Source organism: Euprymna scolopes, chromosome 9 (genome assembly GCF_053919585.1).
Source record: "Euprymna scolopes isolate OS-2025 chromosome 9, ASM5391958v1, whole genome shotgun sequence".
Lineage (NCBI taxonomy): Eukaryota > Metazoa > Mollusca > Cephalopoda > Sepiida > Sepiolidae > Euprymna > Euprymna scolopes.
Window position 1 is genome coordinate 51,853,901 of NC_136490.1, and position 24,855 is coordinate 51,878,755.

Below are 24,855 nucleotides of genomic sequence, written 5' to 3' on the forward strand. Positions count from 1 at the left end.
GGTCTGCGTACGCGCCTGGTCCACAAAGTATGGAAATAAAAAATTTAAAAATTAAAAAAAAAAAAAAGGTTACAAGTGTTTTTGATATAGATGTACATAATAATACTTTGATAAGTGTGTTTTAACTTAAATAGGGATGGTATAATAAAATTGTGAGTTCTGCGTTCGTGCCTGGCCTCCATACAAAGGAAATAGGCACAAACTTTAATAAAGACTTTTCATATCTATCTGCGTAAGTATACTTTGATAATTATGTTTCAGTTTGAAGAAATACGGTATAACAAAATTATGGAGTGTTCGTTCACGCCTGACCTCCATAGAATGGAAATATGTCACAAAGTTTAACAAGTCTTTTTAATATATATCCACAGAATATTGTGATAAGTGTTTCAGTGGGAACAGGTATGGTATAATAAATTATGGGGTATATCTATTTTATTTTTACTTTCATCATATTTTGCTTTGGTTTTGATACTCCCAAATTCGAAGCTATCTCTTTACAACCCTTCCTTTTCATAACCTATCATGCTTTCATAAATCAGAGTTCATTTACTGTAGGCTGTTTTTGAACCCAGTCAAGGACGAGTACTTTTGCTAGTATATATATACATATATATATAAAGACCTATACATATTACAATTTGTTTATATCTGCAGACTTATATTTTTTTTAAGATATAATATATGCAAGTGAATAAAAGACGGAGAATAGATGGTGGAACTTGAGTTGCTTCTGGCATTCTTATAACCCTCACTTCCTTTATTTTGTCCTTTAGCTCTTACATTCCATGAACGGTGTTTCTGACAAACGGGTTGTTTTCTGGGTCTGAATCTGTCCATCTAACACTATTCATTGGCTAATTTTTCATCTTCAGATAGTAATTATTTTAACTCCTTATATCAAGTGTCTTCATGCCTTGTCTGGAGCCATTTTCATGAAAATAAATTTGTATTTTATACAACAAAGCATGTTCATGAAACGTAAATATTCATGTGATGTAGATATTATACTGATTTATGAAACGCAGTTAAGCCAAGGAGACACCCGGCAAGTCACACAGAGGCAAGATTCACAGTCACACAATTTCATTAATACAGAGATCTCTAAACATTTTTATTGTTCTATTAAAATTAGGAAAGCTTCGGCAATAAATAAGCAAGGAAAAGGGTTGACATGCTATAAAGTAGAAAAACAAAACCACTAATAGATATAATCAGATGGAGAAGTGCGAGTCGGACATTTGCCCGTTGGTTACCGCCAACAACGGACACGTCAAGAAGATACGGGTGCGCCAGATCAGATGGGAAATTGTTATTTACATCACAGTCGATGTTAAATCATCTTTATTTTGTTATTGTTGTTGTTGTTGTTGTTGCAGCAGCAATTTTCTTGGCTCCTGCAACATCTGATAGATTAAAGATAGAGTCGAGTTTGAAATTCCCAGAAGGACCCTGAGTGTGAAACGCAAGATGAGGCTGAACTTAATCGAATGAGGAACTATAAATTGCAGTAGTCATAGCCAAGCTACTGTCTTTATCTAAATTGTCCGATTCGGTGTGTGAACACTAGAAAAATATTTAAAAAGATACACCTTTTAGTAGACAATTTAAATGATGATAAAATGAATTAAGACTTCATTTCTCAGCATTGACGGAAAAATCCCGAGTCGGTCTCGGAAATGACAGCAACAGTTTATAATCGAAAAACCATGACTAGGCAGACGGTAGTACGCATATTAAAGGTCAATTAGCCATTTTGAAAAGAAAAAAATGGTTTTCAAATAGTAAATTGTATAAAAAATGTATGGGTGTGACTCTGGATTCTCCATCATACTCGGGACTGACTTTACAAAAAGTGAAATCCTCCGAGCGCGCATTCCATATAATGTTAAACATCATGCACTGTGCCAGGAGTCCATGTAAGTACACAGACCCATATTACAAATAAAGTTTAACCCTCACTATAAGCGATACTAAATATTGAATTTAATAGGCAGTGCTCAGTTATCTAATCAGTTGAGCTAGAATTAAATAAACTGAGACAGAAGCCTGGAAAATCGGTTTATAAGAAGACTGGAATGTTCCATCATGCTTATTTGGGGAAAGTACTGCGGGAAACGATAAAATTATCGCCTTCTGAAAAAAATACATGATTTCATTTCCGTTTAATGAAAACTGTTTTTTTTTTTATTGCAGTCCATCTACTAGTTGGCCAGTTGTGTACAGTGATAGGAGCCTTCTATCATGTCCGAAAGTGACACAATGTTCAATGAGCGAGATCAGAGATGCGCCACTGTACAACTCATGCTCTCTACTGATCCAAGTTATGACAACAGGACCATTGCCAGCACCTTCAAAATGCATCACTAGATAGCCACGAATAACAGGAACGTGCCCAGGGCGATGAAAACAAAGTTTCTGGCCACGGTTATGGTCTTTGGTGTGGTTTTAAGTGAGGGCCACATGATGCCACCTCACATCTTCAAAGTCAGTTTGAAAGCCAACACCAAAGTGTAACTGGATGTACTGAAGAGTGTGGTTATCCACAAGTAGCCGCTGGTAGACTTGGTGTGGCAGCAGGACTTGGCGTCGGCCCACAAGTCCAAAGAGACCCAGGCTTGGCTTCAGAAGGAGTACTACGACATTGTACCCTCCTTCCTCGACCAGAACCTACTAGACTACTTCGTGTGGTCATATGTTGAGAACATTACCAACATGACCTCCCATAATATCAAAGCCAGCCTGATCGCCACCATCCACCGACTATTTAATGAGCTCTTTGTGGAAAAGGAATGCTCCCAGTTCCGGATCTGTATAGAGGTGGTGATTGAGGTTGAAATCGGCTACATTGAATATACATAAGCTCTACTACATGACAAAGTTACCTAAATTGATTTTTTCAATAAAAGTTTTTAAATAAATCTGTAGTGTTTATCGTTCCACTCTATATGTCCTTACATCGGAGGGGAAGATTAGTGTAAAAAATGAATGAAATGGACTAAACCAAGTCCAAATCAAAATAGATCCATCACATTCACTTATAAGGTAATACCATTAAAATACAAGCTGCCTCTGGTAATTTGGTATCCTGATTAACGAACATATATGACACTTCCCTTCCCACCTCACCCCACAAAATGTAAGCGGTAATGCCGGAGACGATGGAATCATGATTAAGAATATATACATGGTAGAATGATAAATTTAATAAGAGTTTGTACCTGTGAGGTTGGTATCATGATGAATGAACATGCACTAAAAAAACCCTCCAAAATGAGGAGGTAATCCTTGGGAGAATTGTCTCATGACAACAGAACAGATACTATACTAACTCTGAATTGTAGTAGTCTACTGTAGATTCAGAACAAACAAACATACCAAATCTCTATTCATTTACAATATAAATCGCACCTGTCCGTTCAAATGTATGTATGTATGTATGTATGTATGTATGTATGTATGTCTGCCTAAAAGTTTTCATAGGCGCTTCGGAAGGTAACAAAACAGATTACGGTTTGAACCTGGAACTTTCGGACAACAAATACCGAAAAATCGGTCAAAAACATTAATTCCTACACCCCCAACGGGCCAGTTTTCTACGAGTAGAAGTCGCTTTTTTTGCCGATATTTTCGAAAGTCATTCACTCTTTTCGATTGACTAGCCTTAATTTTGACGATGGACGCAACAGCAAAGATGTCACTTTTTTTACGTTCTTTTCCTTCTTCACGGTAAGGGTTCTAGCCTGCTTACTACCATTTTATAAATTATTTTGCTCAACACACACTCCAAACACCTGGGCAACGCCAAGCAACCAGGCTAGTTATAAATAAAACACCACCCCCGCCATGTTTAAAATATCACCCTATGCTTAAGCTTAGTGTTCAGCTATAGTTGATCGCAACTCAAAGGCTCCGTTTTTATTAGCTGTAATACTGAGATGTAGAAGAGGCCACCATTCCATTCCCAGAAATAGCTCCACTTACCCTCGAACCTCCCAAATGTTGAGTGTTTAGCAAAAGGGCATCAAATACCATTTTTTCAAGTCTTTGATATGACTTGACAGAAAATTGAACCCCGATCTTGAAATTTATGGATATTTTATCTTGGCTTTAAATAGTGTAAAAAATATTGAATGTCAACCTTAAAGAATTCAAAAGAGGTTGATATGCTAGGAAACAGATCAATCATGTCCTCATAAAAATAATTCGAAATAAAACAATTCACCATTGTTTGCAATTCAGACTTTGATTTTCTAAGAAGTAGAATCAAAAAGAATGACGGATCAGCAAATTAATAACGTTTTAATGTTTTTGCATTTTTTTATTCTTATTCCACGCTGAAAATGTCAGACGCCATGAAAAGGTCGAAAGTTTCTAAAACTTATTCATGTGTTCTAAAAAGCACTTGCTTTGTTATTTGTTGGAAAAATACAAAAATTATGTTTTCTATACGTAATAATAGATGCACACCAGCCCAAGGACGGGTAAAATTACTTATGTCAACTTAATATTAAAATCAATATATAACTAAACTAGACCTCGTGTATCTAATCCTTATTCAGAATTGGATTAAAATCCAAAATGATTTTACTTCTAGAAAATATTTCCAATTTAGGGCTTAATCATGTAAATAAATCAAGTAGTTTTAATTGTATAAAGCAAATCGGTTTTAAAAACGAATGAGAATATTAATAGTAAAAAAAAATGTTAGCTTCCTCACGAAAGCAAAAGGACGTAGCAGAAAACCAGGTCCCTAAAAGGGGCACTCGAATTAGGCAAATATAAAAATTGCCTTAGTATAGAAGGCTTTTCTCTACATTGACTAAAGCCAAATTAACTGAAGTGTAGCATCAGAACAGATACTACACTTGGATTGGTATAAAGTAATCTGATGATAAAGTGATTATCTATGAGAAAAACACAAAAAATAAAGCAAAACATTTATGTTGCACGCACCCGTGACAAACATAAAATATTGTACACCAAAAAATCATACGGTAGTTTTAGTTTCATAAATGAAAAGAAAATGGTATGGGCTGATCGATGATCCCTTGACGCGAGATTGAAGGAAAAGGGAATAATTCAAAATAATTCAAACTTTTGCAAGATTTTAGAAAGCCATTTTTAACATAGGGAGGGATACATTGATAAAAAAAAAAAAAATACATAGCTGGTTAACTCCCCCTTTAAATAGCTCTGCAGAGATAGAGTTTAAAATCAGCCCATTATATCAGAATTCCTAGAAATTTCCGTTACTCGCGCAAGAAAATGATTTTCTTCCGAAATATGTTTTATTGATTTCATTGGGTTAACGCCTATAAACCCATAGCAATACAATAATTTTATAGGCACACATCTCTCTATAATTGTCTTTATTTATATAAACATTATTGGATGCATATATAAATATATACAGGGTGTCCGTAAAGTTACTATACAGTCTTACAAGTTACTATGCTTGATTAAATCACCCTGTAAAAAAAAATATATTAACTATTAATACAAATATAATACAATAAAACAATAAGATTGTATAGTAACTTTATGGGCACCCTGTATATATATATATATATATATATATATATATATATATATATATATGAAAGTAGTTGAGACTAATGGCCTGATAGCGACGGATTTTGCCATAAACCATAGCTGAAACATATATGCACAGATGTAACCAATGACATTTATATGAATAAAATTATATAATATATAAATAGATTACATGTAGTACATTTGTATAGATAAATAAAGACGTGTGGGTGCGTATATATGTAGACAGCAATTTCTACATCATGCATATTTCAATGAACAATTGAGATGTTTTCGTTCCGTTGGCACATTTGCCCGATGTGATTATCATCTGTGTCTTAGGGGAGAAAAGCGGAATATATTGGCAGAATGAGGGTACTGACGTAAGCGTCTACGTACATTAATTAACATTTCAATTTGATCATTTGCTGATATAACGAGGACAATTCATCTCTGTGGTTTAAATACAGCGTTCAGTTAAAAATTCCGACACGGTTCCTAAGTTCGATATCGCTTAGCATCCCTCTCACTTCTGTCTCACGGGAGAACACATTGATAATCATTTTCTACTCCTTCAGTATTCTGTTCCATTGCTAGTGCTCGATTACATTACACACTTTCTTTTTAAAACTTATTGCCACCACTGTAAAAACTTTCCCTCGTTATTCTGAGAACCTATGCTCAAAGCGGTTCTATCAACAAAGTTTATTTTTAAGAGTCTTCTATATGTGGAGCACATTGTCGCAGGAGTGCTTCCATGTCGATTACAACGTGGTCGTCTTCAAGTCGAATGTAAACAAATACTTTATGAACCACCCTCTTCATAATCCTATTATCCCTTTTCATTTTTAATATTCTAATAATATAGCTCAGCATCCAATTGGCAACGTCATTTATATTTATTATCAAGTGGTTTTGGTCTTATTGGTATAGTCGCCTTCATGCTCAACAAATATTTGCATGCTACATGTTGGCCTTCAGGTTCAATGTCAGCAAATACTTGTATCATTTTATCAAGTAATTAAATTGTGTTTTTCTGTCAATTATTTTCAACCTTCTGATATTATTTTAACAGACGAAGATCCTGGAGTAGTATTCTGGTCAGACGGCAGCAAATGTAACAGGTAAAGACTCTGAAGTCTTCAGTGGTACCTAAGTGTAATTCTAGGTGGTTCCGATTTCAAAACACTCAAGAAAGTTCAGTATCGTGGTCTTGATGACGGAATTTGATACACAAATTCTGTTATTCCTTGTTTCACCAGTGGTTCGTAGGTAAAAGCACAAAAATAAAAAAAACAATAAAAAATAGGAGGGAAAAACAAAGGAAGCAACTCAAAGTCTCTAACGAAATAGGAGTGCTATGGGCCACAGTCTAGAATCGGCGTCAGGTTTGCTGTCCTTTTTTTCTGCTTGCTGGCTCCTGAAAGAAATTAATTCAAATAGACGGTGTTTGTGTGATGTTTGAGTCATAAAAATTAAATGAAAAAAATAGAAAAAAAATTAAAATAATAGAAAGCTAACAAAACATCTGAAATTTATACAAAACTAATTTTTTAAGGTCGTAATATGTTTTTGTGTTTTATGTACATAATACTGTGTTTAACCGGATTATAATTCCTTGATTAAAATTCAATGAAAATAGGTATTCAGAAGACTGTCTGGAATTTTGAAGATTAATGGATTATCAACGGACAGCGGTGTGTGTGTGGGGGGGGGTTAATTTTACGACCGATCAGGATGGCAAGAATAGTTGCCACGTGACTGCTCAAATTTGACCTAATCCAGTTAGTTAAAAGTAGACATGACGTCACATGGCTTGAAAAGGGAGGGGGGAATTAAGCTGGTTGAAAGTCTTAAAGCGAACCACCGGATTAAAGAATTACTTAAGATCAACAATAAACGATAGGTTCCAAACATCCGTGGCTTAAGATGTCACATCCTGTCATTGGCAGAAGAGAAGACAACGTCAACATTTTAATAAAGATTTCTTTCTTCAATTCATGATTTTTTTTTTCGCGTGCTGTTATTAAAGATTGCTTGCAGGTGCCTCAGTCATGGGAAGAATTTTCAACACGAGGTTGGACATAATTGTGTTGTTAGGAGTTATGATTTGATTGTTTGATTTTAAAGCGTTTCAACCTTGATGGTCATTTCATGTTGAAAAGTCCCCGAAGTGATTATATATATATATATATATATATATATATATGGTCATGTCATGTTATATGTACCATATAACCCAGTACTACCTGCCTCATGGTCGGGTCACCGGCGACTAAACGGGTTCATCACCAGACTTGTTTGGTAAGGAAGACGGCTAGTCTCCCTGAAGGATTAAAAACAATACCTTCCAAAGGTCGAATGAACCGTTTTTAAGGGTCAACGGCCAACTAGCACCGTGTATATTTGTGTGTATGTATATATATGTTGGGGTGGAGAGGGCTCCCTTAAGCCGTGGGGAAGGCAACCTTTCTAGCAGAAACAAATCTCTGATTTAAAAAACCATAAAGCGGGAGACCAGCACCCGCATTAAGCTGGTCTGCAGTTTAATTTGTTGCTGGCTATCTTGCTCTTGCTCGTTGCTGGATCTCAACATTTTGGACAGAGAGAGAGAGAGACTTAGCTGTCGTACAAATCTAAGACTCTGCAACATCATCTTTGTATAGATACTCCCTCAGGCATTTGGGCTCATGGACTTTAAGTGTCTGAGGGAGTGGCACTCGTCTGACAAGTTGCAATCATCATCATTATATATATATTCCAGGTTAAAAAAAAATGCAAAAGTAGAAACCATTGGATTTCAACGAGGTTGTTGATAGTTCTCAATTGAAAAAAAAAGGAAGATAAAGATATTTTTTTTTTTAATTTAGGTAAACTAAATTACCATAAGTTGCTACAATAAATTAACTGTTTCAGTCTTAAAAAGATATCGTCAGGCGACAAGGGAACTTTGGTCTTATTCGAGGGCAGTCATTTGATGAAAATGGCAACCGAATAACAAATCAATAATGGAGAAAAGAAAAGAAAAAAAACAGAAAAATAGAAAAGGAAGAAAGGAAAAGGTATTGGGTACCTATTCTTAAAACATAGCGATCAAACATACTTTTTATGTATTCATTTTAAGATAAGAGTCGCTAATTAATTAATTATAATGAAAGCGTCCTTCATTTCCTAAATCATGTCAGAAACGCTAACGTGTTTCTTTTCTATTTTTTATTCTTTCTCCATTTTTTTAATATTTTTTATTCAGTTTCCATTTTAATTAAATGATTGCCCACGAATAAAACCAGAAGTCTCTTGTCGCCTGACGATGTCTTTCAAGGCTGAACCAGTCAATTTATTGTAGCGTCGTATGGTAATTTTGCCTATCTAAATTGAATAATTATATATATATATATATATATATATATATATATATATATATATATATATATGTGAACACATACTTACATATGTATATAATTTCTGTATTTATTTGTTTGGGGAGGTGTTAAATTTTATAATAGATGTCAATTTTCCTCAGGTATCCATATATACAGCTTGGGCTTAGTTTTTATATCTTTAAATATTTATACATGAAGTTTGGTTTGGTCATTTTGTTTTACGGTATATCAACCCGTTCATATTTCTGGTGTTTGGGTTGATTGTTTTGTAGAATAAAATTGTTGTTTTTGTTTTTATCTTTGCAGAACATGGATGACTTTTGCAAAGAAAAAAAACCCAATAACATCAATGTTTAGAGTATTTTATGCCAGGAAGTCAGTAGATTCAAACAGCCTGATTTGGTAGCACTACATGTCTTTACAGATATTATCACTTTGGTGAAAGTGGTTCTGGGAGAAATGGTAACTAAGGTGCAACTTCACATTTGCTATAGCCTCTAAATGGTGCCTCACCACTGGTTGCATTTTAAGGTCAGACCCAGAACTGCTATGATTTGTAATTGCATTGATAACAATCTATGGTTGGGAGTTACAAGACATTTAAACCTCCACACGGAGGGGTTTTAATATAACAGGTTTACTGAATTTTAACCTAATTGTAACCTTACAATAATTAAGATTATTTTTGCCTCTAACTTCAGCTTAGTTTTATCTTGGATTTTTTTTACTCTGAGAAGTGTAAACAGACTTAAAACATTTCACTAAAACATCTCGGCACGAATTTGAGCTAAAATTGTCTGTTGCCAATCCCAACAGATAAGGAAATAATTATATAAAACTGTGGAAAGAAAAAAGATAAAAAACAAAATTGGTTTCCCCAAGGCATGGAATTAATAATCTATTCAATTTGTTGCCGATGGCTCTAAAACACTGTATGCATAATAATCGTGAATGACAATGAATAAATTCATTTTTTTTTGTGTTCATTTTAGTTCCCAGAAATCAAATAACATCATTCTGTGTCTGTTTTACTAGTGAGTCACCACTAATCAAGGCCCAAATATGATCGTCTTCAAGTCCAATGTAAACAAGTTCTCCCTGAGGCGGCCCCTTAAATAATAAAGTCATATGCAATTTCCACCATTGAAAATTACTAAGCTGTTGTCCGATGACCATTGTACTTTCATTAACCCTTAAACTCGAGTGGCCCTCGGGCCTTGATAAGTGATGACTCACTGGTATAAAACAAATAGCCACAGAAAGATGCTGTTTGATTTATTGAAATAAAGATACTCCTCATGTAAGGTTTTCCGATAGAATCATTATGAAGATAATGTTGTCTAGTAGATAGCTTAAATGGACGCATGTGTGTAGCTTAATTGCAATTGATGTATTTTCATACTATTCCGCTCTATTCATGTATTGAGCACAGCTGAAATAAATAATGGAAGTATATACATATCTTATATCTCTTTATAATATTATATATAATTTACTATTTTCTGTGTTCATGTCTCCGTGTTATTGATCACTGTAAGATCGTCTGTATTAAACTTAAAGTTTTATTAATGTGAACATTTTTCTTAATTTCGTGGCGGTGAATGGTGGCCCTGGAAATTTCTACAACTCTGTGCGGTACATACAGCGCCTAGTCTTTCCAAATGGTCACCCATCTGGTACTGGCCAGCTCAATGTTGCTTAACTTCAGTGATGTGGTGAGAATCGAGAATCGGTGTGTCAACGTCATTGTGTCTATAATATATTAATGTGAGCTAAATACGTGCGTATATATATATATATATATATATATATATATATACACACACACATGAGCAAACAGTTAATAAAACATGTTAAAAACACTTTGAAAAAAAGTTAAAAACATATTTAATCTGAAAAGGAAACACTAGATAAGTGGATAGTCCTTAATTTTATTTTATATATATATATATATATATATATATATATATATATATATATATATATATATACTATGACCTTCCATAAAACAAAAGCTATCAACCATTTTTGGGGTCTGGTCAGGTACTTCCATTTTTTTTATTTTCTGTCCTTTACATCTCCCCCTCCTCCAGTGTGTGTGTGTGTGTGTGTGTTTAGGACGCCCCCCGATTTACAAATGCCATTTTTTAGCTATGAAGTCCAGCCATTATTTAGAAGGAAATTAAAGATTGTGGAATCAAATTGATACTTCTCCGAATAAAAGAGCTTCAATAGTTGATCTGTAAATGTCTCATTCAAGCAAGAATTTTTCCTCATTGATTAGCCCCTTATGCACTAATATCCAATAAGAACTCAGAGAATGAACTTGCCCATCTGAGCATAATGGAACATTCCAATTTTTTTTTATAAACCAGCATTTTTAGTGTTGCTTCAAGTTTAGTTATTTGTAGCTGTTATTTACTTCCTTCCCACCGCAGGAATATGTGACACAAGGTCAGGAAGATATGGGGAGAGATAAGCCAACGTGCTTAAATAGTTGCACTCTGGCCTATTAAAAATTATGTAGGCAGCCCCGTCGGCATTCCCTAGAACGGGTGTCTTAGGCAGTAAACAATATACTTACTCTTCTTGGAAGACACGAGGCAACGACCTGCGAATGTAAACCGTCCAGGACTACTTAGAATATTTAAGCCTTACCCTAGTCAAAAAAAAAAAAAAACATTTAAAAAATAGCTCATACTCTGTGAGCTCAATTGGTTGAGCACTGACAACTAAATTCGATAAAAATTGTAAATCGAGGATTAACAACAACAACAACAAAAACACTACACAGGAACATATAACATTATTTTGTTTGGAAACATTAGGGTTTGGGTTATGGTTGAGAGAAGCAAATTAATCTCAGATAAGCAGCGAGATTAAAGACTTAATGTGAGCTGAAGAGAATGGTGGCCTTTTCCCTGGCAAGTCTAACAATACTTGGGAATAGTAATAAAAAGAACAAATAGCTTTGATCAAGATGAAGGAATAACTATATCATAATACTTTATCGATCCTTCTTGATCATTGTGTTATTTGAGTGCAAATCAAAATACTTCACTTAACCAAGACTATCGAACAAATCTTCAATGTGATAACAAATACTGAACCCGATTAAAAAAAATAAAGATTGCTTAATTCTGTATTACACAGTCTCCATGCATAATCTATATATTAACTGAGATTATCTCTCCCTTATTTTGCGTCGCTGAATTGCTGCAAATATGCATGCCCAAATCAAAGGCATATAACGTTTCAGAAATTCAATGGAGAAATAGTACTGTTACATAATTCTTTTTATATATATAAGAAAGAAACAGAGGATAACTGATTTTTCCAAGTTAATGTAATAACAAATTTGATTTTTTTTTATTAATATGATAACCCGTATCAAAAAATAACCACGCGAGAATGTAGGTTAATGAGATGGACAGCTTGTCGATTGAATGACGAATAATATTATGAGAGGATTGAAAATGAGTCGAAAGAACAAAATTTGATTACTTATAAAGATGGTTTATGACAATAATTTTTTTTTTCATTGGATTTGAAGAAGACCATTTTGTAGCCTGCAGTGAAGTAAACACATGGCAACTTTCTTAAAACAAATTAAGAAACACTGAGCCTGGTCAGTATTAAATGGGCGACACATTTTAAAATAGCAGATGCTGTATGTAGGAAAATATCGCTGCCCAACCCCTAAATGACAGAAACAAAGTAGAGGTTCCTCTTCCAGGAATGATAAAAAAAAATTGATGATGATGAATTAACACTATAAATCGAGATGAGATTAATTGTAATGATCCCAAAATTTATACTCGAACTCTCATAATTAGACAGGAGTTTGTAAGATCTCTGTAAAACATGTATTCTTTTTCTAGTATGGTTAAATTAAAGAAAAGCATGGAAAATTTCCAAGTTGGGGAAAATCCACCAGAGGCAGGAACGAAATTCTTTGCTGTTGTGGTAGTTAGAGAAGTTCTTGCTGTGAATCTCTTCAAAAGAACGTGAGATTTAAACTCACTTCTATTTTTTGTTTTGTTTTAAAAAGGAATCACCACTTATCAAGACCCAGAGGCCACTCAAGGATAAGGGTTAAAGAATGTACAGTGGTCTAAAGGACAATATCATAGTAATCGCCAGAAGTGTAAATTTGGTAAATTGAATTACTTAAGGGAAACGGCTCATCAAGAACCTGTCTACATTGAACTTGAAGACGACCATATTGTAGTCATCTGGAAAGTAGACAAGAATTCCACAAGACTGAGACAGAAGCTTTGTTCATGGAATCTACGTTTAGGTTTAGATACAGATAAAGAGTGGGAAAAATAATTGATAGTGTTTTCAACTAAACGAGTGTTTCTCATGAATGTTTGGTGAGGGGAGACTATAGATTAGAGCTCAGTCAAAAAAAGTATTATTTTGTAGAAGAAATATATAAAAATAATAAAATACAAATTCAGTTTAACATCTGTCTTACATGCATGTCTTGTGCTGGACGACTTTTAAAAATTAACTTCCAAACTAACATACTTCTAGCCAGGTCTATATTTATCACTCTTTCTCCCCAATTCATCCTTAATACCTCCCTCCCAGTTTTCCTTGACCGTCCCTTTACTAACTGACCGGGCTACATTAATTGTTCTATATCTATGAACCCTAACATTCTCAGCCATTCTTTCAGTGCGATTAAATCCAATTTAATCTCCTTTTATGCACACATCAGTGTCCAGATTCACTCTTCCACTGAGAGCACTAAATCTAAGTGACTAAGTTAGGCTCACATTACACCATCATATCATTCTAATAACATTTCTCACCAAGCAATTCATTATCTCAACATTTTGTAGAAAAGCATGAAGAATCCCACCACCATCCTGGCACTGTGACAATTTTATTATGTAACTGTACCATTTTTTGTCAACGTGAAACTTTTAATAACCTTATATATATATATATATATATATATATATATCCATCCAAAACCCATAGCCCTTGAGCCCCTGAAGAGGCATAGTCCATCTACAATTTGTTGTAGATGTTTTTGTAGCGAGGAGTTCATTTTACAGGGTGAGGGTGCTCGCCCCACGCCCAACCTTCCCAGAAGGTACATACAGCACCTAGCCTTCCCAAATGGTCACCCATCTGGTACTGGCCAGGCTCAACGTTGCTTAACTTCGGTGATCTGGCGAGAACCGGTGTGTCAACGTGATTGTGCCGATATATATATATATATATATATATATATATATATATATATATATATATATATTATTTAAACTCATCTGGGAAGTAGGTGACAAGGCGGTACTCTACATACCGGCAATCTGCTGCAAGATGCCTTCCGTAACCGGCATTTCAAGCACACGTTTGCCTCAACGAATGGTAACATCTGAAGTGTGTGCTGCAACACAAAGTTGCGCCTCGTGGATCACCTATGACACTTTTTAGATGGAGCTGGCTCTAACCTATTTGTTAATATATAACGAATTTTGTAATACTTTCAGATTACAGCTTGTATAATGCTGTAAAATTAAAGTCATATATATATATTAATATAATATCTATAAGACAATCCAAAGTAGATAAAGAGGCTCAATATACGAGATAGAGCTATATTATAAGTAAAAATTTTGAAATTAAATTCAGTAAATTTTTTAAATAAAATACAAATTCATTATTCAACAAGGAATACAAAAATTGAAATGGCTTAAAAAATAACTTTAAAATCGTGTATTCCTTGTCGAATAATGAATAATAAATTTATCATAAAGTTAAAAAAAATGATTGAATTTAATTCCAAATTCACTTATATATACGGCAAAATCACGTTGGCACACCTGTTCTCGCAGGTTTAAAGTAAAGCAATAATAAATCTGGCCAGTCCCAGATGGGTGACCATTTGGGAGCACTATGCACTGTATATGCTCTCTGATTATCTCATTATTGTTTCCATACTTTTTGAACTTATATACTTGCAACTGGAATTAAAACAGTGTCGACTTGGAAAAGTGATGTTGGAGATTGCGCAACTCTTGCCACAATAATATCACACGTAGGCACCCTTCAGTGGGTATCTATAGGCTGACAAGACTGAATAAAGCCGTTTCTTATATGTGTGTGTGTGAATGTTATGGTGGGATCTACCTAATTAGCATACGGAAAGTGTCAACTATATAAATATGGTTGGTACCGTAAAGACGAGAGAGGCCCAATGAGAGAGACACGAGATCATCAAGAGTCGGCGACTACCCAGCCGACACTTTCTCCATCGACGGTCTCCCCCATGATTATACCAATGGAATCTATGTAAATATTGTATATACTTTCTTGCTTTGAATATATCTGTTCTACTTTACTTCTGAGTTGTAGTTATTTATTTCATGCGTTCTGTCGACCTTAATATATAAATAACTATACACACTATAGAATCACTGCTTATCAAGGCCCATCGGCCACTCCATGATAAGGGTTAATGAATGTCTGGTGAAACAGCACCATGATAATCAGTGACAGTTGAAATTGGGTAGAAATTAATTAAATAAGACAGTGGTTCAATAGATAACATTGCGATAAATATTATTAAATTCTTATCTACAAAACATATCAGTTTTATCTTTCTTTCCAGGAATCGTCAATGTGGAGAGTGATTTCTCTGCCGGTCACACGATCTGAAACATTTGAACAAAGCCAACAACTTTATTTTATCCGAACACTTACGACGATACGGTCATCAAATCACACCACGTTAAAGGAAGAAAATTAACATCTATTTATATCTAAATAAGAAGACATATATAGAAGGCTGTCGGCAGATCAATGGCTTGTCGGCCAGAACTTAGCATTATCCATTTAAATTTGGTAGCCTAGTTTTCTAAAGGGATCTAAACATATGTATGTACGGTACAATCATGTTGACACACCAATTTTCGTCAGATCATTGAAGTTAAGCAACGATAAGCCTGGCCAGTACTAGATGGGTGACCATTTAGCCAGGCTAGGCGCTGTATGTACTGCGCTTAACTGTAGAAATTTCCAGGTTGGTATTTGGAGGTGTGTTTAATTTACTGAGGACGATGCGCCCCTGAATAAAGTTGCCTGGTGGGTAAATGATAAAACGGTACTTCACGTAATGGTGTACCCACAACTTGCTGCAAGATGCCTTCCTAGACCTGCATGTCAATCACGTTTGCTGCAGCGAGTGGTGACCTCTGAAGTGTGTGCGACATGAAGTTGCACCTCATGGTTCACCTTAAGCAATTTGTCACTGGAACTGGCTCAATCCTAATAAGCAAAATGTATACGACGATATATATATAAAGTTATGAAAATATGCATGCATATAAAGCTACACAGAATATTCCGCGTTTCAGTCTCGTGAGAATTCGTCAGGCTCATGCAAAACGTTGTGGTTATTGCGCGTTTTTATATACGTACATGCTATTGCATTTTCTAATCAGCCAATCAGCTTCCTATTTGCCACCGCGCCCATCCTAATCAGCCAATGAGCGGCACTTACAGGACAGAATATTCTGTATAGCTCAATTACCATATATATTTTCAAACTTACTCCCTAGCTCTACCTATGTATTGAGCACTGTTAAAGTAAATACTAAAAATTTACGCATAAAAAATATATCTTTGTATATTAATTTATGTGATTAAATGAAATAGTTATATATATATATATATATATTATATAAATTCACTGCTGCACTGTTATTACCTGGCCAGAATAATTATTCCTTGTTACATTTTTACAGAATGCTTTTGGTTTGTTTTCTTTTTGAAAAAGAGAGATATCTCTCGAAATTATCAAGTATATTTATCATCCCTGTTATATTTAACCGTAAGTTCATATTTACTGATTTGTATGTGTAAGTTTTTTAAAGATAAATAAGTAAATATATTTTTTTAAAATTAAAATGCGACTTCGTTCGTTTGTCTGCTTTTGTTTATACGTTCCCTCACTTCAACACTTCTGTATCCTACATTGTTAACAATTCTTCTTCAATGTGTGTGTTTGTGTTTGTCTGAATATCTTTAAATCAAATCCTGAATTTCAAACGAGATGTAGCTGCAGGCTGAACTAAACACGAGCCACCGAACGAATCCTCATTTGTATGTTTTAATCTAGTTACCAAATACAAGGATGTTCCTCTTGAATGAAAGTCGTGCAGATAAGGAAACAGTATTTTTAACCAAAGCAATTTAAAAACGTGAGCTTAGTGAAAGAATTAAACTAAAACTGAAAACCAAGATTAATATTTATCTGTTAGTAAATTCAGTTTTCCGACTGGAATTGAAAGAACGGATATAGATAAACTCCCGTTTAGTTACGAAAAAAGTACATTTGGGATTAAAGCTCAGGTAAATAAAGTTATGGTATTAAAGAAATTGTTTTGAAAAGGTTTAGGAATTCTGAGAATAACATATGTATTTAGAGGATTCGAACTGCTGTTCTTATCTTGTACATTCTTCAGGTGAGTCTTTTTGAACTCGGGAATCGTTATGTTTCTTTATTAAGGCTCGGAGGCCACTCGAGGATAAGGGTATTCGAATCTGTATGGAATTTCGAATGGAACACTTTATTTAATCCGCGTGGTAGCTTGCTTTCGTTTCGTCAGACATGATTGGGTAGCAGTTTAAAAAAATTCATAATTGTGTTTTAGAATCGCCCGTACTGAAGACGGCCATCTAGAGTGAGGACTATTTAGCATTTTTAACTGTTGCATCATGTGCCTTCATGGAAGGTTAGAGGATAAAGTCACTAAATCACAGCGTGAGTTTATTGCGAGAAAAAGATTTCTGCGTAGGCATTAAAAAATTGATTTTGTTAAGTATTATTACACGAGAAATGCACAATTTAAATATATAAACATCAGATAAATAATAAGTTATCTAAAATGACAATCCATTTCGGCCATATTGGCTAACTAGTTAGTGTCTACCTATTTAAAATGTGTATTTCGCAGTTCAAAATGTGCATTTCTCGATAGATTTTATCTCGAAAAGATTCCTCATATAATATTAAAAAAACAAATAAATAAAATAATATCAGATAGAATTTATTTTTCTCTCGACTGAGCTTCAATCTATGTCCCCCCTCGACAAACAAAGAAACACTCGTCTAGCTGAAAACACTAACAACACTCTTTATCTGTGCCTATACCTAAACGTAGATTCCATGCACAAAGCTTCTTTCGTAGAACTGCACGCCTGTGGAACTGTCTTCTGTTTTCCTGCTTTCCAGCTGACTATAATATGGTTGTCTTCATGTCCAATGTAAACAAGTTCTTGATAAACCGTTCCCCTTAAGTTAACAAATTTACTGAATTCCCATTACTGCCGATTACTATATTGTCCATTTGACTACTGTACACTCTTTAACCCTCATCATCGAGTGGCCCCTGGGCCTTGATAAGTGGTGATGCCTATGTAAAAAAAATAATAAATTAAAAAATAAGCGTACGTTGTGATTTAGAGACAGTCAGGAGTTATATCGGTCGAAACGTTGAGAGAATAACAACCAGGATGCGATAAGATTCAGGAAGTTTTAATTAATTTCACAGTTAAATGCTGAACGTGGAATGATTCTGATTTATTTGTTTCATGATATTTCACTCTTTTAGAGTCCATTGAATTTAATAGTCTCTACTCAGCTGTCTAGCCAGTTGAACTCTAAGAAATGGAGACAGAAGCAAGGAGGTCGGTTGATTAGTGTGCATTCATTCGAATTCTCCGGGAATAAACAGGTGTCTGTCAATTAGTGTCGAGTGGGAAGAGGGAAGACGAGGCTATTCGAGAATACATTAAAACAAATACGGGTTTCATTATTTTATTGTTAAAAAAAGGAAACTCGGCGTTACCTAAGAAAAAAAAACGAAACAATTATTCAGTCGTAAGTGAAAGCGAAACTAAGAATATTATTGTGAATTGCTCAAGACTTTGACCTGGTCATGACTGAACAACAGCATGACACGCCCATGGATTAAAATAAAGCGGTCTATTCGAAATTCCACACGGATCCTGGATTTCGACAGAAAGTTTCCAGAGGTCGACAAGACACACTTGAAGCAGGTCGGAAGTTACATCGGCCAAAATTTTGGTAGAATAACACCCAAGATGAGAATAGTTGTTCGAATAATCAAAATAATACAAATCTGCAATAATTATGCACAAATCCATTAATTGCAAATATTCAACATTATCTAACGGGATACTCTAACATCAAATTAACACTTAATGTCATAAATGGCCCGATTTTTCCATCTATATACATAAACGCGAAAATGTGTGTGTGTATGTATGTTCGCTTTTTGTGTATGTCCGCGAAAGTTTTTTTTTTTTTTTTCGAGAAGCGATCCGTCGGCTCACTCCTGTAAACTTTTTATATAATGTCTGAATGATAATATCTAAGATTTACGAACAGGGGTTGCGTGTATATTTAATTTGCCCGACCTTTACCAGCGCGCTGCTTCAAAAAGCGAATGATCTTGCTTGCAGCGCAAAACTAGGTCAGACACCACGCCACTTCCTCGCACAAGTTTATTTCGCTTCATAAACATTCACTTAACGCCGTGGTCGAGACGGTCTGGCTTTTTTCCTTTTCACCTTCGCATCAAGGCTTTGGGGTTCAATCCTACCTTCCTACTAAAACTTTTTTTCTTTTACACCTCCAAACACCCGGGCAACGCAGGGTACCCCCGCTAGTCTATAATATAAATCTCACCTGTCTGTTAAAATATATGTATGTATGTCTGCCTAAAACTTTTGACAGAAGCAAAAGATTTTCACGAGATTGGTATCGTTTTGAAGCTCGACTCTTCAGACGACAAATATCGAAAAATTGGCTAAAAACATTAATTCCCTCACTTTCAACTGGGCACTTTTCTACAAGGAGGGGTCGCTTCTTTCGCCGATATTTTCAAAAGTCATCCCCTCTTTTCGACTGACTAGCCTTAATTTAAACCTTCGCCACATTCGGTTTGACGATGGACGCAACGGCAAAGACGTCACGTTTTTTTAGGGTTTTTTTTTGCATGCATTTCCTCCTTCACGGTATGGGTTCAAGCCTACCTGCCTACTACTACTACGTTTGTTTTGCTCAACACACACACCCAAATACCCGGGCAACGCCGGGCACCCAAGCTAGTATGTAAATATAGCTTGAATGAATTAACCGATTGATTTGCGGAGCAAATAATTGACTTGCACATTAAAACATTCTAGCTTTCATATAAATTGGTTTTTCGTTTTCTTGTTCAAATTTATTTATTCTGTTGATTAGCTGGTAATATAGTTGAACACTAACTACAAATGTTTATACTCTAAAGGATTTTAAAGTTTATATATTTCTTATCTTATGATGGTAAGAGATACAGATTATGGGATTAGCATGCCGGTTTCAAGTTCTTCCAAGGCTACTGCAACACGTTCACTAATACTCTGGGTAAAATTATAAATCAATATATTCTCTCTGGCGCTATGGAAGGAAAATTCACACATAACGCCAGTCTTTTTCTGCTCACTGCAGCATTGTTTTCGGTCATTCTGAACTTCTTGACACTGGGCTCAAGCAATGTCAGTTCAGGAGAGGTGCTGCTAGAGATTGTACAACACGTGTTTCACTATAGACTCCTTGCACATGCATTATTGCAAAAAGAAAACTAGAAGTACCGCAGTATTAAACATGAGCAAATTGTTAGGAAAAAGATTTTACAAGAAAATTTTATCAAGAGGCGATGCAGACGATTTTAAACTTTGACACTGATATTTGTGCGTTTGCATTGGAAAAATTTTAGTTTTCTCTCATTGCAAGAACTTAGACACTAGGGTCGAAAAGAAGGATTTAGAAGTCAGCGCCCTCGAAGAGGGGCACTCTGACATGCAAAAAGTGCCTCGCTAACCCCAATGGTGCCTCGGGCGATTAGTAATAAACTAAACCCTTCTCAAAGAGAGAAGGCAAAGCCTGGGAGGGTGGACCTCCTAGAACTGCAGTACACGATAATCAAGAGAAGCCAGGTTTTGTTTTATCAAAAGTATCGTTTTATCATCTACCCGCCAGGCGAGTTTATTTGGGGGTGCATCACCCCCAGTGAATTAAACACACATCCAGATACCAACCTGAAAATTTCTACAGTTTGGCGCACAGTGCCTAACCTGACCAAATGGTCAGCCATCTAGTACTGACCAGGCTTATCGTTGCTTAACTTAAACGTCAGCTTCAAAAGTTTCTGTCAGTCTCATGTTTGAAAGACCTATCAGATATAATTAACTTGTCAGCGACTGTCATGCTTGTCCAATAGTCTTAACATATATTATACTGAAATTATCTTTGTAAAAAAAAGAGGCTAAGAGATAGAGATGTAAAGAATACCATCAAAATATAGCAAATGATATGCTATGGAAGGTATTTTATCAGCTCATAACTAAACAGTTTTATGTAGGTCTAAGTCACTCTGGATGTTACAAGCTGAAATAGTTGTATTAGTCGAGTACAGCTGTGTATTATTAGAACTTGATATATTGTCTATAATATAAACATCACATAAAACAGATCGGTAACATATTTGCAATACAACAGTCAGTTTATGTGTGTTTATGTTTTCGCGAAAAAAGTGAGCCAAAATTCTTTGGCAGAAGAAAATATAGACAGCATTAGAATAATACTAGAAACGTTGGCACAACATCAGTAGGCAAAGGACACTATTCTGTTATACACAAAAAATGTTTAGTTGTTTGCTTTTACAACATATGTTTTTTTTACAAAGGTGTCACCACTTATCAAGGCCCGGAGGGTACTCGAGGATAAGGGTTAATGGATATACATTAGTCAATGGGATTATAGCATAGTAAACATAAGTAGTGGACATTTTGTAAATTGAATTATTCAGGGGGACGGTTCATCAAAAACTTGTTTACATTGGACTTGAAGATAATCAGATTGCAGTAAGCTGAAAAGCAGGCAATCGGAAGAAAGTTCCACGGGCGTGCAGTTCTAAGGAAGAAGCTTTGTTCATGGAATCTACTTTTAGGTTTAGGCACAGATAAAGAGTGTGGGAAATTATTGATAGTGGTTTTGGCTAGACGAGTGTTTTTGCATGAAAATTTGTCGAGGGGAGACTATACATTGAAGCTCAGACGAGCATTTGCCATGAAAATAACGATAAAGCATAGACAGGCTCGCAACGTCTCTTTTGTGGGAAAGAGGTTGCAGGGAAGAGAAAAAGGCATTTCCCACTAAGTTCCGCAGTCTATTTTGAACTCTGTCAAGGTAGGATAAGCCGCTTCTAGCAGCTCCTTCCTAGATGTGGCAACAGTACTTGATCGTTGGCCGTACCTGGCTTTTATATAGGTAGATAATTGCATCAGGAGTGAAATATATACTGGAGCGGGAGAAGGATCCGACCATTTTTCCAGTTTATTGAATGCCGAATTCAGTAATTTTTATATAAAAAAGGGGGGTTTTACGCTTCAAGTTGTTTGCATCTTCAAATATTTATTCATGGTGTTTGGCTTGGTTGTTTTGCATAAAAAATTGTTTCTTTTGGATTTGCAGAACATGATTGAGTTTTGCAAAGGGAAAGAAAAAAATAACACCGATGTTTGGTGCATTTTAAGTCAGGAAGTCGATATCTCCAGACAGCCTGATCTGGTAGAACCAGACTCTAGTATATGGATAATCATAAATAGTAACCTATGTTAATATGACAAAAATCATCATTATATTTTGTTTAGCATTTGTTTTACAGGCTGGCATATGTTTGACAGCTTTTAAGTATTAAGTTCCAAACGAACCTATCTCTGGCCAGGTCTTTATTTACACTCTTTCTCTCAAATTCATTCTTATCACTTGTTCCAAGATTTTCCTTGGATTTCCCAAGTAACTGACCCTGCTACCTCAACTGTTATACATATACTAACCTATGAACTTTTGTTTATTTTTTTTTATATATAACGAAATCAACGAAGTCATCTCTTCTGCACACTGTATAGGTTTATTTTTATTATGAAGTCTTCAGATATATGTCTCGGCGCTAGTTGATAGACTAAGTCCTAGACAATTAAATGCAAGACTGGAATATGCAGAGCTCTCTTTGGTATTCCTAAATGGTCAACCATTTAGTACTGATCAGACTTAACACCACTCAACTTTTAATGATGTAATGAAAATCGGAGTATCAATATGTTTATATTTAATATAAAGCAAATAGTTCATTGTTAGCGATATCATATTCTTATACTTTAATTATAGAGCGTCCAAATCTAATAAAATCTAATATATAAAAGGCTATATGTTTGTCTGTCTGTCTCCATATTTTCAAACTCTATCTCCTCCGAAACTAGAAGTCGCAGAGCGGAGCTAGGGGCCTCAGATGATTGGATTTTTTTATAGACTGTTCTTTAGCCGGTTAAAATATTTTTTATGGGGTCAAAAATTGATCAAAACTGAAAAGTCGTTATACAATTTGTACATTCATCTTAGTTTATTTTTAATTTTTAATCAGTTCATAAGCGTGTTACGTTGATACAGTGGTAACGTCACCAGCTTTGAATGCTATAGATTCCGTTTCGATTCTAGTTGATGTCACCCAAATCCTTTTTTTTTATTTTTTTTTTTTATTTTTTTTGATTTTTTACACTTTTGAAATCACGACTCTATAATAATATATACGAAATCTGGACAAATATCATTTTTAAACGAATTTTACTCCCGGGCGAAGTCGTGCGCCTCCTCCCCGAACCCCCGCTGTTCTATTATATGAATTTATACAGTAATTCATTGGAAAACGTATAAAGACTTCCTCATAATTCAAGATTCTAAAGATTGCTTCTGGATGTTAATTAGACATTCTCAAGTAAGATTGATGACATCACTTGTTTCTACAGCTTGGTCACACTTAGTAACAACGCCTGTTGCAGCAATTTCCGTATTCCTTATTTGTTATATGAAAAAAAAATCTCTAAAATATTTTGAAAAGTCTTTAAAAATATAATTAGGAATTAGAATATATATATTCAAGCCATGCAAAAAGGATTATATCAATTGAAGGTAGTGATCGGTTACAAAACAATAAAAATTGAAGTTAAAAATATATATATAAAATTAAGATGATCCTAAAAACTGTACGAATATTTATAGGATCATCGTAACGTTTAAATAGATCATCAATTTTTCTTTTACCTTCGATTGATGCAACCGTTTTTGCATGACTGACAGCCATTTATTTAGATTTTGTTTTTAGGTCGGAGTGTTCTGATCAGTAATCGATTTCCAAATCTGTTTTTTTTTTATTTACTTTTTGAAAAAATAAAAATAAAAGACTGAAACGTGGTCAGTTGTGACGGCAACTTTTGAAAAGATTATTCTAAATGAAAAAAGGAAGAAATCAACACTGATGATAGTTTTCGAAATTTTGGAGAAGTGGATTGATGATTTGTAATATTTCGATTAAGCAATGGATAAGAAAATTTATTTGATATAATTGTGAAATATGTAGTATTCGTATTATTTAGATTCTTCGGACTAATGTTCTCATCTTCAGTGTCATTATCACAACGTTTCGGTTGATGTAACCTCCGCCCTTCTTCAGGTGTATCCTGTTGAACTTTGGAATTTGGATAAAATTTCGAACGAAAACCTTTTTACTTCTTGGGAGTAGCCTGCTCTCGTTCCGGCAATCATAACTTGATAGAGGTCCTAAGTTATTTGCAATTGCAGTTTTCGGTCGCCCACACTGAGGATTGAATCTTCAACCTTCAGGAGAATATCAGTTTTACGATTGATTTTTTTTTCTAGTATTATAACCACTCTGCAATATATTGATATAATAATCGGAAAACTTATTAATATGAAATCTCACTCTTTCTCATTGCCTTGTTCAGCACTTTGTCAGCTACAATGATTTTGTATACGTGTAGCTCGCCTACATAT

General features: G+C 34.9%; 1 protein-coding gene and 1 pseudogene across 1 annotated transcript in view; both read right to left on the bottom strand.

Annotated features, from left to right (window-relative positions):
• Nucleotides 1–24,855, bottom strand: part of LOC145284538 (thrombospondin type-1 domain-containing protein 7A-like) — a 1,985,627-nt gene that overhangs the window by 1,580,922 nt on the left and 379,850 nt on the right. The gene's annotated exons all lie outside the window — the stretch shown is intronic.
• LOC145285067 (5S ribosomal RNA) lies at nucleotides 14,027–14,144 on the bottom strand (annotated as a pseudogene).